An 18796-nucleotide genomic window follows, 5' to 3' on the forward strand; every position below is an offset into this window, starting at 1 on the left:
TTGCCCTGGTCTTACACAGGAGTTGATGTACTGAAGTTGGAGGGCCTCCTCTTCATTAAGAAAGTGTGAATATTTCACTAGAAAAGAGTAAACCATGCTCCCCTAGAACAGGCATCAATAAAGTGATGCAAGGAACAGAGAGGACTGCTGTATCTGCTGGAAGGATGCACCGCCAAGGAGACAGGAGGTCTTAGCATTGAAGTGCTCTGTGAATCAGCAGGTCATCTCCAGCGGGCAGAGGACGCGGCTTCTTGGATAGATGGAAAGGATGTCACCAAGATTCCAAGTCCATCTGCTCCAAATACTTCATAGATTTTTAACTCTAGGTGTCCTTTGGTTATTCTGATTAGAATTTCGTTATCATAGGCCATGAGGGAAGGTGAAAACCCCAGTGTCTGCTCTGATGTTCTGGGATTGTGTTCGCTTGTTTCTTTTTCTTTTTTTAATTAATTTCTATTGAAGTATAGTTGCTTTGGGAGTACCCCATGGCTCAGTGGTAAAGAATCCACCTGCAATGCAGGAGACACAGGAGACTCAGGTTCGATCCCTGGGTCAGGAAGATTCCCCTGGAGGAGGGAATGGCAACCCACTCCAGTATTCTTGCCTGGAGAAGCCCACGGACAGAGGAGCCTGGCGGGTTACAGACCATGGGGTCGCAAAGAGTCGGACACAAGTGAAGCTACTAAGCACACACACGTGGTTGCTTTAGAGTGTTGTGTTAGGGTCTGCTGCACAGCGAAGTGAATCAGCTGTGTGTTTACAAACATCCCCTCTTTGGGACTTCCTTCCCGTTTGGGTCACCACAGAGCAGTGAGCAGAGTTCCCTGTGCTATCCAGTAGATCCTCATTAGTCATCTATTTTATACATAGTACCATTAGTGTAGATATATGTCAATCTCAATTCCCAAATTCGTCCCACCCACCCAACTTTCCCCCTTGGTGTCCATATGTTCTCTACATTGTGTCTCTACTTCTGCTTTGCAAATAAGATCATCTGTGCCACTTTTTCTAGATTCCACATATATGCATTAATATATGATATTTGTTTTTCTCTTTCTGACTTACTTCTCTCTGTATGACAGTCTCCAGGTCCATCCATGGTTTTTTTGTTTTTTGGTTTTTAAAGTAGAATCTGACAACAGGCATGAAAGGGACCTGTGCTAGTCCCTGCCTTGCCCCTCACCCCCTGGGTGACCGTGGGAGAGGCAATCGAACAAAGTCTCAACAAGGAGGAGGCACCTGATGGTGTCTAAATTATCCCCTATTTCCACATTTTATTATCCTGATACTTAGGATCAGAGATGATCTAGTACAACTGTGTTATTGATCAAATGCTTGAAATATGTTTTTAGAATTATATCAAAATGTACTTTTCCTTAAATTTACATTTCTCCCCACACTTGTCATGTGCGTATGATTAATCATTGGAAAAGAAGCCACAATTCCTGAAAACTGATTACTAGAAAGGATTGCTTCTTTAAAGAGAAAGAGTCATTAGAGATTTCTTTTAATTTCTTAGCTTTCCCTCATTTTTCTCTTAATTTGAACGGGAGAGGAGGAATGGAAATCAATGATTCTGGTTGAGACTAACATATGCCTATACTACAAAGCTTAATGTAGTAACAGTAATTTTGGAGGGCAGGGGTCATAGTGTGTTTTTCGATACAAAACTTAGCTGGGGTTAGTACTTAGAATAGTTATATTTAGAGAAAGACGTTTTGGGGAATGGTGTATGTCAGCATAATTGAAGTTGTTTTTTTTTTTTAGGTTTTTATTTTGTGGCAAGAAAGATGGAGGTAATGAGGTTTGGGGTTTTTAGGACTTAGAAAATTTATTTATGTATTTAAGTTAGCGTCTATATTATAGAAAGGGGTACACCTTTGGAGATAGATGAAATATGCGAAGAAACAGTTTAACTGAAATCAAGGGGTAGAAGTTGAAAACAACCCTGATGTTCTACTTTTTAAATGGGAAAAGAGGAGTAGAGGATGCTCCTGAGTGATAAAGGACAGAGAAGACAGGGGAGAGGGCAGAGGAGGGGAAGGGGGAAAAGGAACTAAATGCAGCCTATTAAGAAAAAGATTTCTGATAACGAATTATAAGTTGTCAGCTTTGCTGGAATATAAACCCATTTCCATTCCCTCCAAACCTTTACTAACGTCTAAACATGCAGGTCTTTAGTGTGTGTGGGAAGGGGGGCGGGGGTTGTTTGTTTTTGTTTTGCTGCTGTTACTGTTTGTTGGGGGACCTTCTTTTCCCTGTCTCAGTTTCCCTGGAGAAGGACAGCAAGTTGTGCTTTTGCCCTTTATAGATGGTGCTGTACTCACTTTGCCCCTAGAGTGGAGGCGGATGACTTGATTGGTGAGTTTGGAAAGGAACCCGACTTGGAGCTCCTCCCCCGCTTCATTTTGGGTTGTCAACAAGAGGACCTGTACATGGACAGCCCTGGCAGTAAAGGCAAGGGTGACAGTTTTCTAGCCCTCCTTGTGACCAAGTGGGCTGTCTGCCCAATCCTGGGATTCAGCATTAGGAAGTCTATCATCACCCCTGACCAAGCCACACCCTCCAGAACCAGTCTTATCAGTAATAAAAGTCAACTTTTCAGGTCCCACCGGCCAGACTCCACGCCTCTTTGAAGTGGTCTAGAACTCAGGTAGAAAGGAGAGAGGGAGATTGGTTGGTTCCTTAACCCCTACCAAAGCAGCCTGCATAGTAGACAACAGTAAATGCTGCAGAATGAAAGACTGAACCAGTGAATCCTGGAAATCAATCCATGACAAAGTGGTACAGACAAACTCACGTGAAGAGGTTAACATTAGGTTGAATCACATGTTGCTGGTTTTGCAGGTCAAAACCAATTGAGTATTGGCAATTTCATATGGCTATGGCAAATAATCTTCTAGTCCCAGGGAAACAGTGAAGACCTTCTCTGAACTCCCAGTGACCTCAAAACCAAATTCCACCTGTTTACTGACTGGAGAGGCACAGCCCCTGTCCAAACATCTATTCAAGTTCTAGATTTTCACATGGAGAGCATCACCTCATTTCTTACCATCTAGAACTAATCGTATCCCACCACCAAGCTGCTCCACCCAGAACCAAGAGAGGCTCTGCCTTCATCCCATCTTCTCCCTGCTTGGAGAGCAACTGTGATGGATGCCCATGAAGCCCATGGGCCATCCTCGTATTTCCAGGTCATTTGACCAGTTTAATCCACCCCCTGGGCACATAGTATTACTATCGTACATGATTTGTACAAAGGCTACAAAGCACATCTTCATAATTGTCCGTAACAATCCCGTGAGAGAGGTGTTATTATCTCCAGTTCACAGAAAAGGACCCTGAGATCCTAGTAGCCGATGGCCCTGGAGCACTCATTGAAAGGCACCGTGCTATGTGCCTTAAATAGAACATTTCAACTCTCATCACCCTCAAGATAGAGTACTACTATTATCCCCATTCTACAAATGATGAAGCTGAGGTTAATTATGGGAAAGGATCATGTATGTCCAAGGTCACGCAGCTAGTAACTGCTAAAACAGCACCCGCTAGGCTGTTCCCTCATTGACATGAAGAGAATCACTTACGGTCACTTGAATCGAATAGCAGAACTGAAATCTGACACCAAAATATGACATCATCATTTGTTCCCCACAGGTATTTTATCAATCAATGTGCGTGCATACTCAATTGCTTCAGCCATGTCCGACTCTTTGCAACCCTGTGGACTATAGCTCCCCGGGGCTCCTCTGTCAATGGGATTCTCCAGGTGAGACTACTGGAGTGGTCTGCCATGCCGTCCTCCAGGGGATCTTCCTAACCCAGGGATCGAACCCACATCTCCTGCATATCCTGCATTGCAGGCAGATTCTTTACCCACTGAGCCACCTGGGAAGTCCATCAATCAGCATTGTCTTTCAATAAAAATTCATTCCTAATGAATAGTTCCTTAATCCTTAGAGTTGGAAAAACTTAGAATTTACAAAGAAAACATAACCTAGGCTTAGCATTAATTTGAGAAGAAGAATAACATCCTGTATATGGAATTCTATATGTAACTTGACATGCTGGAAAGTTACTAATATATGTAGGGATGGGTTGGGATGATGATTATTATAATGCCAACTCAAGGGAAAGCCCCAACCTCAGAACCAGATTTTTTTCCCCTTTAAAAACTGGTTTATTAAATGAAAATGTTTCCTACAATCAGACTTACATCCACAATATACTTGGCAAATCGTTCTGCAGTGTGTGTAAGAAGGTGCACTTAATTCAGCCTTTTCCTAGGTCAGGAAGATCCCCTGGAGAAAGGAATGGCAATCCACTTCAGTGTTCTTGCCTGGAGAATCCCACAGATGGAGGAACTTGGCAGGTTACAGTCCATAGGATTGCAAAAACTCGGACATGACTGAAGTGACTTAGCACAGAACAGCACAGCCAAAGAACTGCCAGCCTAGAACCAGGGTTTAATCTCAGCTTTGACACTAAGACACGCAGTGGTAAAGAATCCACCTTCCAATGCAGGAGATGCAGAAGACGTGGGTTTGATCCCTGGGTGGGGAAGATTTCCTGGAGTAGGATATGGCAACCCAGTCAGTATTCTTGCCTAAAAAAACAATCCCATGGACAAAGGATCTTGGCGGGCTACAGTCCACTGGGATGCAGAGTTGAACACAATTGAGCTTGTAGTTGAAGCATGTTGCCACTATGACAAAGACGCTCTCTTTGAGTAAACTTTACGCAGGCTCCTCTGAGCTCTCTTTTTGATTAGGTCTTGACCTTGGCTGTCTGTCCCTACACAGCTAAATTTTAGTGAGAATCCTGGTAAATCAGTTTAGAGAGAATGCCCCACCCTAGGTAGTTGATCAAGTGCTTTATGCCCCATCTTTGATTAGCAAGAATCCCCCTACCCTTGTATACCTTCTTGGTAATTTCTCATCCACTGACCCCTCCACTCTGTTCCTTAGTCAGCTTTCATTGCTGTGTTTGTAGTTGAGCTCAATCTCTCTCTCTCCTAGTACAATAGTCCTGAATAAAGTATTTTTTAATATACTGTTTGTTACATTTATATATGGAATAATTTTTCCTTTAACACTACCACGTTGACCTTTACCGCTTATGATCATCTGACCTGGCATCACTCATTCTTCTTGGTGTCCATCTCCCCAGCTCATCTCCTGGGATGGGACTTCCTTAAAAGATTGCAAATAAGTATCTCTTTTGATGAAGAAAACTCTTTATATTTAGCAAATCATTTGACATCTTTGCCCTTCCTTTTCCTCCCCTGTAAAACAAGGTCAATAATTCCTGCTGGGATCCCTCCCAGTGCCTCTGGGAGAAGCAAATGGGCTAAGAATTATAAGTAATGTGTGCAAACTGTCAAGAATTGAACAAACCTATGTACTATCTTTGAGAAAACTAACAAGAACCACAGACTTATGTTATGCTCTGTTGAGGGTCTTCCCCAGGCTGTGCGGGGGCTTCCAGGAAGAATCTGGCAAAATAGGAACTAGGTGAACTGTGCCAGAACACCAAACTCCGCACGGCATGCTGGAAACCTCCTATACCCTCTTAATGTGCAAACTGTTGCAGTTCCCAAACCAAGAAAGATTTCACTGCCTCAGAAAGCGAGGTGTGATGGCACATTTCCCACACGGCTTCTGACTGCAGGCACCACGCAGGCTGCAGAGAGAGTGGGCGTGCGTGTGTGCCTGTGTGTGTGTGAGTGTGTGTTTGTACTTGGAGAGGGTGTCTGTGAAATCTAAAGGGCCATATCACACTCGCTGTGGCACTGAAAACCAGCAGCGCCAGTCTGGGGAGCCCCAGCCTGGATCGATGCGCTGGAAGTGGTAACACATAGCATTCTGGAATTAATGTGTCAATTTCTTGGGAGTGGGTTTGTGGGGAGGCTTGCTGACTTTCCAAGCTTTCAGCAACAGTAGCCAAGCATAAGCTTGTGGGCAGGAATCACCATTCACTTTAGCTCAGCCACAACACAACCATCTAGCCAGGGAGCATTTAATATTTAAGGCCATTATTGTTATAATTATTGTAGCAGTAGTAGTGGATTTTGGCAACTGATTTATCTTCCTCTGTAAAGTCTTTACAACTAAGACTGATTGAAAAACCCAAGATAAAAGAAAAAAGAGCCCAAGATAAAGAGACAAGGTGATTTGTCCCTCCTTCTTTCTTTCCCTTCCGTCTATCCACCTGTTCTCTCTTTTCCCTCCTGAAAAATTGCTTAATTTCAGATTCTTTCTTCAGGTTAAAGGCCCAAACTATATCTGAGTTCCAAACTGAGACAAGGCTGTGGAATATCAGCTAATCCAACTATTTTATTCCTTTGTAGTTGCTCAGTCGTATCCGACTCTTTGTGATCCCATGGACTGTAGCTGGCTAGGCTCCTCTGTCCATGGGATTCTCCAGGCAAGAATACTGAAGTGGGTAGATACTCCCTTCTCCAAGGGATCTTCCCAACCCAGGGATTGAACCCAGGTCTCCTGCATTGCAGGCAGATTCTTTACCATCTGAGTCACCAGGGAAGCCCTATTCCTAAGTATGTTCAAAAACTAGAAGAGTGGTCCTTAATGGGTCTGTGAGTCAAGACTTTGGATGGAAAGAGAAAGTGGCATACTGGTGCTGGCCACAGGCCTGAAAATGCCGGGAACAGGGCCCACAATTAGCCCCACAGGCGTCGGGGGAGGGGTGTGGCAAACAGTCCCCCCAGTTTTGTAACTGCTTTTGTGATCTCTTTGTATCAAAGCTGAGCACCCTGGGAAACACTAGTTACACATTTCCAGGCAGAGGCTGCTTAGGTGGCTTTAGAGATGCTAATTGTGTAATGGATTGACAGGCCACAGGACAATAAAGCTCAGAACTGTGAATGAACCAGACTTGCACTGAGGCTGGAGGGCCTCAGGGATGGAGTTGTAGGTTTCTATCCCCTTTTACATTCCTGGCTACAATTCAGATAGCTGCAGCGAGAACTCAGCAAATGAGAACTAATTTAGATTTCTAAAAACTAGGGGGTCTGTTGACAAGCTTTTAGAGGTGCCTAAAATGAAATCAACACTTCATTTTGGTGGATTTTTCTAGAGAGGGAATATATCACTTTCCTAAGGTAGCTCAGCTAGTAAAGAATCCACCTGCAATGCAGAAGACCTGGGTTCGATCCCTGGGTTGGGAAGATCCCCTGGAGGAGGACATGGCAACCCACTCCAGTATTCTTGCCTGGAGAATCCCCATGGACAGAAGAGCCTGTCAGGCTGTAGTCCATGGGGTCAGCAAGAGTCTGATATGACAGTGACTAAGCACAGCACAGCACACAAATTATCAAAGTCATTTGCGACTCCAAAATGTTTTCAAAACATCGGGCTTGGAACTTCCCTAGTGGTCCAGTGGTTAAGAATCTGCCTGCCAGTGTAGAGGACATGAGTTCCATCCCTGATCGAGGAAGATTCAACATGCCTCAGGGCAACTAAGCCACAACTACTGAGTCCATGTGCCTAGAGCATGTGCTCTGCAACAAGAGAAGCCAGCACAATGAGAAGCCCGGAGCATCGAGACTATTAATAGGGAGTAGCCCCCATTTGCCACATCTAGAGAAAGCCCCCCTCACAGCGATGAAGACCCAGCACAACCAAGAATAGACAGAAATCACACAGGGCTCTGAGTCTCCAGGAAGTAAGGTATCTCAGAGAGCAACAGGTCTGAGCTGCCAAATCCAGATGGGTGTGAAAACCCCCCAACCCGCCATTCAGTCTCCTCTCCTCACCCCATACCCTCAAGTCTAACTGCCGGATTCACCATCACCTTTTTAGTGCTTATAGCGTTTGACACCCTTGACTACTCCTCTCTGCAAACCCTCTCTCCACTATGTCAGTGACACTAAGCTTCTAGATTTCTTTTTGCTTCTCTGATTTTCTTGGTTCACCCTTTAAAGGTCGGTCTTCAGAGCTCAATCCTCTGTTCTCCTGTTCTCTTCTGTTTATCCTAGTCACATGCTCTGAGTGGCCTTGTCCCCAGTCTCATCCACTTGAAATTCCGTATCATGGCATCCACCACCTTCCTCCTACCCAATCCAGGCATGTTTTAGTATTAATACAATTAAAAATTCAGTGCCTTAGTCACACTACCTCCTTACACACTACATTTCAAGCGCTCCATAGTCACATGTGGCCAGTGGTTACCATATTGGTAGAATATAGAACATTGCCTTTATTGCAGAAAATTCTACAGATCTTGCTCTTATGTAATCTCTGAAACTCAGCCTTTGCCATCTCTTCCAGGGGATTGTTTCCAGTCTAGTTTAGACATCTCCTCACTGCATCCTTTATCTGCCTCCACTATCCTATGTGATGCACCTTGCTGACTTTTTTGTTTTTGTTGTCTTTATTTACTAATTATATTATATGTGAAATTTTATATTTCATTAATTTTTAAAATTTCTAGTTTAGTTTTTATTTTATATTGGAGTAGAGTTGATTTACAATGTTGTGTTAGTTTCACATGAACAGCAAAGTGATTCAATTCAACCTATACATATCAACATATCCATTCTTTTTCAGATTCGTTTCCCGTATAGGATATTAGAGAATATTGAGCAGAGTTTCCTGTGCTATACAGTAGGCCCTTATTGATTATCCATTTTATACATAGTAGTGTGTGTATGTTATTTCCCACTCACTGCCTTCTGTGAATGCTCAAACATACTGTGGGTTCCCTGAAGACAGGGACCATACTTACTTACTTGACTCAGTATCACCAGCACGCAGCATAGTGCCCGGCAGAAAGTAGGTGCTCAGTAAACATTTGCTGAATGAATGAAGCTGAGACGAGCAGAGCTGAGCAGCCTCACCCTGGCCCTCTGTGATCTCCATCTGTAGCAAGTTCACTGGTGGAATGTTGTTTACAGTTGACTTCCTGTGGCAAGAAGATATGATCTCAAAATTGGAGGGGGAAGGAAAGAATGCTCCATACGCCCCTGGCTGGTGCGATGCAGGTGGCCAAAGGTAACTGTTAGGCAGGTCTGTTTTTCTGTGCATAAGGTCTTGATCTGAGATACAGGCCTCAAGGCTTCCTTTGCTCCTCCTAGGCAGTTTATACACTTAGAGAGTCGTGGAAACTTAGGGTTGAAGAGACCTTAAAAGTAATGTAACTCAGACCTTCACCCAGTGAGTTAATTTCCTCTGCAGCAGAGGCTTCCGCTTACTCACATGCAGTGACAGGGAACCCCCTTCCTCCCGAGTCAGGCTATTTCATTTTCAGGCAGCTCTTTGGATGCAGAGTGTTTTTTTTTTTAATATTGAATTGCAGTCGGCCTCCTTATATCTGCAGCCCTGGCCCTGGCACAGCCTCTTGCACAAAAAATATTTGCCTCTCTCTTACAGTTAAAAGCAACCTGAGGGTGTAGACATTTGTCCCTCCTCCAAGGACCACTGGAATTTCTAGGTTGGATACCTCATGGGTGGTTAACTTTTATTAAACCAGTAATTTCACAGCTTCCTACATCCTTCCTGATTCACAGAGAAATGTAAGTCACCAAACTTTTCTTGTCACAGAAAGGCACTGTAGTATTTTCCCCTTAAATACTTCTTATGTATAAGAACAGTACCCAGGTTTTTCCTGAGATGCATGTTGGGGGAAGGAGCTGAGATGACAAATGAGTCATTCACTCTCGATAGGGATCCTGGGATGGAGAGTAGAGGTGGGATGGATAATCAATATTGCCCAAGTGGAGGCAAGTGTGTAAACCCCTCACAGTTGATATTGCATTATTTATAGAATATAATAGTGATCCATGATGCTCATATAATAATAATAACGGTAATAACTGATGTCTCCTAAGAGCCTCCCATGAGCCAGGCAGGATTCTGAGCACTTCATATGTCAATATATCATATTTTATGACAATCCTACCAAAGGCCCTATTATTATCCCCACTTTACAGATGAGAAAATTGAGGCACAGAGAGTCAGTATTCTTGCTCTTGATGGGTTGGTTTCCTTCTTCTCTCATCACGCATGCAACTTCCTAGGCTTGTTGGCCACACATGTATCACACTCAGGTCACACTGACCCACAGCTGACAATGCTGAAGTCATTCTCCCTGAAATTTCAGTCTCTGAAATCCTCACAGCATTTCTGAGGCTGGGTTTATTAGTTCCATCTAATGGTTGAGAATATTTAGGTTCAGAGGAGCCTTGTTCATCCAGAGCTCCTAAATAAGGAGAACTGAAATTCCAACAAAAATCTCCAAACTCCCAGCCTAGTGCTTTCCACCTTCACCACAACACCTCTCCAAAGGCAGACAGGATCCCATGTGTGCAAGTGGCCATTTCCAAAGTACTGTGCATCTGTATTTCCTACCCTTTCTGCGGTAGTAGGACAGGTCTCTTTGTCCTATTGTTTAAGTGTTAGGAATTGGTGAGGCCGGGCCTGGGACATCGGTGCTCTAGCTTTGTGCCCAGGAATTTCTAAAGACTCTTTGACCTCTGCCAGTAGCAGGAGAGTAGAACATGGCCCCAGGTATATCTGGAGCAGTCTCCGGCAGGGGCTTTCCTGGGATGGAAGGCACACCCAGGGCCAGTGCTGAGAGACTCTGAGCTCCTCTCTTTGAATGTCTCATCATCCCAGTTCTCCAGACCCGCTCCCTCTGAAGGCCAGGCATGCTAGGCTGCACTGACCTTCCATAAACCCTCCAGGAGGTCTCTACACAGAGGATTTCACATGGGCAGAGGGATGGCTCTGGAGTTGTAAAGAGGGCCTTGAGACCAGCCCCCGCACACAAGTTTCTTTTTCACCCCTGACTATCTGTGAACACAGACAAGGAATTTATTGCCCTGTGTTTAAATTTCTCAGAGCTGAGGCAAAGCTCATAACCTGCCTTTCTCATAAGGCTGTCAGGAGGTTCAAATGGGATAAAATATTCATTATTTATCATTTGCTCATTCATTCATTCAACGATATGTATAGTCAGTGAGGTGCCATGGACTCTCAGATGCTGAGGATACAAGCTTTGGTCTACAAGACCACAAAGTCCAATCTTTATGGAGACCCTATTTCAGCTTCCCTTCTGGAGGGGGCTACAGATGAAAGGCATATAAAAAAGGAAAATTGAGCAGGATATGGGGATACAATGTGACAGGGGTGTTATTTTATAAAGGGTGGTCCGAGGAGACTTCTGTGAGGCTATATCCAAGGGAGGAACTAAGTGAAATGAGTGAGCCAGCCATGTGACTAAGGTGAGAACCATTCCAGCTAGAGAAGAAAGCTTGCAAAAGCCCTGAAGTAGGACCATGCTTGGATTGCAGGACCCCAGAGGCCAACATGGCCTGCATGGAATGAAGGAAGGTGGGAATGGTGGGGGATGAGGTCAGAGAGACAAGCTGAGCCTGTTCCTATAGACTCATATAGCTCAGGAGATTATCTTAATGTAGGAATGCTCTGAAGCCCAGGCTACCCTTTGAACACTGGGTACCAACCACTCAGGCCAGCCCAGTCTAGAGCTCAGAAGACTATGGCCAAAGATAGATGAGGCCCTTGGGGCAATTTGAAATGTATATTGGATCCTGGATGCAGTCTCAACAACTATTCATACAGAGAATGGGGATATCAACCTGGAGAGTCAGGGGCATGGCCCAGGAATCTGGTGGGCATGGGTGACCCATGGCCTGGAAGCAGTCTGAAACCAGGTCCAGCTCCTATGGACCCAAGCCAGTCACTGCAGCAGGCCTGCTCTGGGAAACACAGAACCCATCTCCAGCAGGGCTGTGCTTGGGGTATAAGGATTCTGCCCCCCTTGGCTGCTATTGCAGAACCACAGAATAACTGGAAGATTCACTCCTTGGAATTTCAAGGCACAGTCTAACCCAGTCTGATGAAAGAAACCAGTGGAGTGTATATGTGGCCCCTGCTCAGGGTTACCCTACTCCTGGAATTTTGGCCTGAGCCCTCTGATTCTGACTCAGTGCCATTGGCCTCCCTGTGTGTGCTAGCTTTCCAGGCAGATTATTTGTACATGTTCCCTATGTTCCCTTCCTAGAAGGCTTAGCAGACCTAGGAATCATGTGCTGCATCCTATTCCGGAAGAACAGGGCCACACAGAAACTCCAGTTAGGCTCCTGAGTCCCAGGGCTGGCTACAGTGTCAACTCATTCTGGTGAAACGCTGCTGTGAAGGCTGAGATGGGCCTCAGGAATTAGGCTGATGAGCATTTTGGATTCCATGCAATACCTAGGGCTCCTGCTCCTGCTACAGACTTTTTGGGGATCTGCCAAACTCTTTTCCATAATGGCAGCATCATTTTACACTTCCACCACAGTCTGTGAGAGTTCCAGCTTCTCTATATCCTTGCGTGGCACTTTACAGTTTGTAGAACTTCTCAAGTGCAGTTTAAAAAAACAATAATAACTGAAGTATAATTCACATATCATAAAATTCATCCTTTTAAAGTATACAGTGGTTTTAGTATAGTCCCAAAGCTGTGCAACCATCATTTCTATCTAATTCTAGAATATTCTCATCACCCCCAAAAGAGACCCTGTACTCTTTAGCAGTCACCCCTCATTCTCCCTTTTCCTCAGCCCCTGGCATCCACTAATCTACTCTATGTCTCTATGGCTTTACCTATTCTGGGCATTTCATATTAATAGAAGCAGACAATATGTAGCCTTCTGAGTCTTGCTCACAGCATGTAACAGTACTTCCTTCTTATGACTAAATGATGTTCCATTGTATGGACATATCACGATTTGTTTAGCCATTCATCAATGATGAACATTTGGATTATTTATACTTTTGGGCTATTATGAATAATGCTGCTATAAATGGTTATACCCAAGTTTTTGTGTGGACATATGTTTCCAATTAGGCTTCCCTAGTAGCTCAGCCAACAAAGGTCTGTCTGCTCAAGGCTTTGGTTTTTCCAGTGGTCATGTATGGATATGAGAGTTGGACTGTGAGGAAGGCTGGGAGCCGAAGAATTGATGCTTTTGAATTGTGGTGTTGGAGAAGACTCTTGAGAGTCCCTTGGACTGCAAGGAGATCCAACCAGTCCATCCTAAAGGAGATCAGTCCTGGGTGTTCATTGGAAGGACTGATGCTGAAGCTGAAACTCAATACTTTGGCCACCTCATGCGAAGAGTTGACTCATTGGAAAAGACCCTGATGCTGGGAGGGATTGGGGGCAGGAGGAGAAGGGGATGACAGAGGATGAGATGGCTGGACGGCATCACCAACTCGATAGGCATGGGTTTGGGTAGACTCCGGGAGTTGGTGATGGACAGGGAGGCCTGGCATGCTGTGATTTATGGGGTCACAAATAGTCAGACATGACTGAGCAACTGAACTGAACTGAACTGAACTGAGTAGCTCAGCTGATAAAGAATCTGCCTGCAGTGCAGAAGACCACAGCTCAATTCCTGGGCCAGGAAGATCCCCTGGAGAAAGGATAAGCTACCCTTATTGGGTAGCTTCCTTGGTGGCTCAGATGGTAAAGAATCCACCAGCAATGCGGGAGACCTGGGTTTGATCCCTGGGTTAAGAAGATCCCCTAGAGGAGGGCTTGGCAACCCACTCCAGTATTCTTGCCTGGAGAATCCTCATCGACATAGGAGCCTGGAGGCTACAGTCCTTGGGGCCGCAAAGAGTCAGACATGACTGAGCGACTAAGCACAGCACAGCATGTTTCCAGTTTTCTTGGGTGCACTTGCAATGTCATATGGTAACTCTATGTTTAACTTTTTGGGGATCTGCCAAGCTCTTTTCCATAATGGCAGCATCATTTTTACACTTCCACCACAATCTTTGAGAGTTCCAATATAAGTATTTCTTTGCCAATACTTTTCATTGTCTTATCTTTTTTTTTTTTTCATTGTCTATCTTTTTGATTATAGCTATCATGGTAGGTGTAAGGTGGTATCTCACTGTGGTTTTGACTTGAATTTCATTAATGACTAATGATGTCGAGCATCTTTATATTTGCTTGTTGGTCATTTGTATATATTCTTTGGAAAAATGTCTTAAAATCCTCTGCTATTTTTAAATTAGATTTTTTTGTCTTTTTATTGTTGAATTTTTATATATGTTGGATACTAAGGAAACCACCTACCAAGCAGGAGCTGTGGGTTTATCCCTGGGTTGAGAAGATCCCCTGGAGGAGGAAATGGCAACCCATTCCAGTATTCTTGCCTGGGAAATCCCATAGAGAGGGGAGCCTGGTGGGCTACAGTCCATGGGGTCGCAACGAGTTGGACATAACCTAGCGACTAAACAGTAGCAACAACAGACCCTTATTTGGTATATGATTCATAAATATTTTCACTCATTCTGTGAGTTTCCTTTTTACATTCTTGATAACATCCTTAGAAAAAAACGTTTCTAATTTTTATCAACTCCAGTTAATCTAGTTTTTTCCTTTATTGCTTGTGCTTTTTGGTGTCTTATCTAAGAAACCGTTACCTCATGCAAGGTCATAAAGATTTACACCTATGCTTTCTTCCAAAAGTCTTATAGTGTTAGCTCTTATATTTATGTATGGTCTATTTTGAAGCAGTTTTTGTACATGGTGTGAAGTAGGGGTCCAAATTCATCCTTTTCCATATGGATATCCATTTGTTCCAGCATCAGTTGTTGAAAAGACTATTCTTTGCCCGTTATGTGTATGTGCTAAGTCATTTCAGTCCTGTTGGACTCTGAGACCCTGTGGACTGAAGCCCACCAGGCTCCTCTGTCCACGGGATTCTCCAGGCAAGAATACTGGAGTGGGTTGCTATTTCCTTCTCCAGGGGATCTTCCTGACCAAAGGATCGAATCTGCATCTCTTATGTCTCCTGCACTGGCAGGCGGGTTCTTTACCAAGAGCGCCACCTGGAAATGCATTGTCCTAATACCCTTGTTAAAACCTACTTGACTCGTGTGCATTTTTGAAGATGATGGTTCCTCACTTAATTGTGAGTTAAGTTTTGGGATCAAAATTATCCTATGACTTTGTATGCCCAGTGAATAGCACAGGCCCTGGAACAATGTAGATGCAGAGTGATGTTGACTTCAGTCAAATGGAGTAAGCCTACTAGGTAGGCACATTCCAACTCTGAGCCCTTCTGTATCTAGGAAGCTCATGAGATAGAGGTAACTTTCCTCTCTGATTCCAGCTCTCTAACTGGCCCTGTTGAGCATCAGCATTTTTCTAACCACATCTAACTTACCTTGTAGTTGTGATTCTGTGTCTGCCTCCTGGGGACTCAGCAAGCAGGCCAGCCTGAGCTCCTTCTGCAGACCTGAGGAAGGTACTCAGAAACTCTGATCCACATCCTTGGTAAGGATGCACAGTGCTGCAGGTTGATACGTACATCTCTCTGTTGGTTACTGGGGTAGCCTTTTATGTTCAACTGTGTATGTACACGGGTGCTTTCTAGCATTCCCAGACCCTGCCTGGACGACACAATGCAATGACATTAAAGATAGGCTTGCAAAGTGAAACATGCTGGCACACCCAGTCCCCAGAGCAAGTGTTTTCATTCTGCCATGACCCTTTCCACTTGCCACCCGCAGATATGTTTTTTGTTTTTTGTCTTTGCAGGTAGTGTGCAAATATGATTTTGCGCCCTGATTTTTTTACTTTGTTTTCATAATATCTCCCATGTCTCCACTTAGCCCTCATGTCACACATTTGTAAGACTTTATTGTGTTGATATGCCAGTCCTCTTTGCTGAACATTTTGTCTTTTCCTACTGACTCTTAAGAAACAGATTTTAAAATACAAAAATAAGTCACACCCCACCCCGCCCCACTCCAAAATTTCTACTGAGATAAACCCTTCAAGGCTTGACAGTCAGAGGCTGAATGGACCCCAAATGACTGGAGACTACATTGACTCAAAGAAGGCCATGTATTGAATGGACTTAGAGATTATCATACTAAGTCAAGTCAGACAAAGACAAATGCTGCCTATAGCACTTATACATGGAATCTAAAAAATTATACAAATGAACTTATTTATAAGACAGACTCACAGACATAGGGAACCGGCTTGTGGTTACCAAAGGGGAAAGGGTGGGGGAGGGATAAATTAGGAGTTTGTGAATAGCAGATACAAACTACTGTATATAAAATAGATAAATAATACTGTACTGCTGTAGAGCACATGGAACTATGTTGAAGATGTTGTAATAACCTATAATGGAAAAGAATCTGAAAAAGAACATATCTATGTGTATGTATGCAAATTAATCACTTTGCCATACACCAGAAACTGGCACACCAGTCACCTGAAACTTTGGTGTTTCCATGAAATTTGAAATGAAGCAGCTTGTTCATGTCACCCAAACTCCCATCTCCTAGTAGTGTGATCATGGAAATACCAAGGTTTCAGATGACTTTTCATATATGACCTTCCTTTTAGAATTTTTTTTTTTCTTGAAGGATAGTTAATTTACAATATCATACTAGTTTCCGGCGTGCAGCGGAGTAGTTCTGTTTAATTGTGGGAATCTGGGCTGTATGCGAAAAGAGGAAAACAGGAGACTAGTGGAAGACAAGAAAGAAAGTGAAAGTGAGAGTTGTTCAGTTTTCTCCGACTCTTTGCCACCCCGTGGACTAGACAGTCTATGGAATTCTCCAGGCCAGAATACTGGAGTGGGTAGCTGTTCCCTTCTCCAGGGGATCTTCTCAACCCAGGGATCGAACCCAGGTCTTCCACATTGCAGGCGGATTCTTTACCAGCTGAGCCACCAGTGAAGCCCAAGAATACTGAAGTGGGTAGCCTCTGCCTTCTCCAGGGGATTTTCCCAACCCAGGAATGGAACCAGGGTCTCCTGCATTGCAGGTGGATTCTTTACCAGCTGAGCTACCAGGGAAGCCCTGTTAGAGGAGGACAAGACAGGCAAGCAAGGAACCATTCCTGTGGTGAGGGGAACATGGCCAACAACTCTGCTTGGTATCACTGGATGATTGTTTGATGCTTTTTTAAAAATTATTTCTCATTTTTATTATATTTTTCATACTTTTATAAAAAATATGGAACGCTTCACGAATTTGCATGTCATCCTTGCACAGGGGCCATGCTAATCTTCTCTGTATCGTTCCAATTTTAGTATATGTGCTGCCGAAGTGAACACTTGTTTGATGCTTTGATGGAAGTGAATCTGGGAATATCTTATCTCCAGGCTCATCAACTGACCCTGTGTGCAGAGCACTGGACTGGGTCCTGGAAAAATCCTCCCAGAAGAAAGAATCTCCTGTTCCCAAAAGATTCTTCTGGAAGCCGAGGGGGTGGGAACACACACAGAAAGACGCAGTTATGCACGACGACGTTCCCTTGACTTTCTTTATCTGATGCCCCACACGTCCAGCTAAACTCTCTCAGAACTGGGTCTGCAGGGTGCATTGTGCGCGGGCAATTAGACAAGAATGCTCCGATCTGACAGTTCCACTGTGAAAGTTTTCAAATAGTGTTTGGAATGTTTACATAATTGTTCAAAAGAGGCTTTTTCAATGTACCTGTTTACACTCTTTACTTTTGGAAATTCTTTCAGCAATCAGCCTTGGAGGGCTCTTAGCCTGTACTTGCCACCCCTGATTGCCCAGGGAGGAATGAAAGGCCTGTCAGTGAATCGCTGGGAAAACATTCCCAAACAAATGCCCTCTAATGAGGGGGTGCTGAGAGCAGAGGGGGAGAGCTGGGGGCTGGGGAGCGGGTGAGGTCGTGGTTTTGTTGTGAGCGGTTTGGTCGAAGGGAAACGCCAGACACCGTGCCTTTGTGTGCAAATTTCCCACCCGGGCCAAGCGACTTTCCCCAATTTAATTAAGTGGCCTTAGAGTCCCCGGAGTTGGCCTAACAAGCTACTCTTTATGAATGAAAGATTTGTCCCCAGCAGTGGGGGCCCGGCTGGAAACAAAGTGGACAGCAGTTATGGCTGGCTCCGGCCGAGGTAACTGCTCACACGGCCGCCGGTCCCGGGAACGGCTAGGGAAGGCAGCGTGGGCGTGGGGGCTGGCGCGGTTCTTCTGGGACTCATCTCACCTAGCTCACAGCAAATATGCCATCCATATGCCCAGGATCACAACCGAATCAGTTCCATCAGGCATTTAAATTGCTAATATTTTGCTGGGGAGCGATGTCAACCCTGCCAAGGATCAGCTTTGTAGGATCCATGCAGACAAACCTGTGGGGTTCAGAAGGAGCTCGAATGAGAAACACGGGAAGCTGGCTGTTAACAGACAGGAGAAGTGAGGATCCTTAGGAGAGAGCCATGGAGAGAAACTGAGGCAGAAACACACCCAGGATATGGCATTGGGGCTGGTGGGCTGATTCTGGTCCCGATGCATTATTTCTGATGAGGGGCCAGTTGGAGTTTCCATAAAGGCTGCTCTGAGGTGGACTCATCTCCTTCACCTTAGAACAAGTCAGGTTTTCTAGAATGGAAAAAAAAATTTGAGTGAAGGCTGATTGGAAGAAAGGAGGGTCATCTGTGAAATGTTCTCTTCGAGGTGGATGTTGAGTGTCCTTGCCTTTGGATGTGGTCGAGGCAGTCAGTTTTGGATCTGGGGTCTTTGGCAGCCACTTTCCAGTGGAGAGTTCACTGAGTGTTTTTCTCTGACTGTATTTTTAGAAAAAATTATGATGACAGTTGTTAGGTCTCAGGCAGGCAGGCAGCACATTCCATTACAAAGTTAGCATGAAATCAATATGTAAATAACCCTTTCTAACTGGCAGCTATTTTTGAAGGCAGAACGCACCTGATGTTGCAGGTTTGTTCCAGTTCACTCTAAATACCTCTCTGTCCTCTGGGTCTGTG

At 44.4% G+C, this 18796-nt stretch overlaps 1 non-coding gene across 1 annotated transcript; it reads right to left on the bottom strand.

Annotated features, from left to right (window-relative positions):
• Positions 1-17009: 17009 nt before the first annotated feature.
• LOC122437433 lies at positions 17010-17116 on the bottom strand. Its single transcript, XR_006268260.1, has one exon. It is a non-coding gene; the product is annotated as a U6 spliceosomal RNA (small nuclear RNA).
• Between the last annotated feature and the right edge of the window lie 1680 nt (positions 17117-18796).

This window comes from Cervus canadensis, chromosome 2 (assembly GCF_019320065.1).
Source record: "Cervus canadensis isolate Bull #8, Minnesota chromosome 2, ASM1932006v1, whole genome shotgun sequence".
In the NCBI taxonomy this organism is placed as follows: Eukaryota; Metazoa; Chordata; class Mammalia; order Artiodactyla; family Cervidae; genus Cervus; species Cervus canadensis.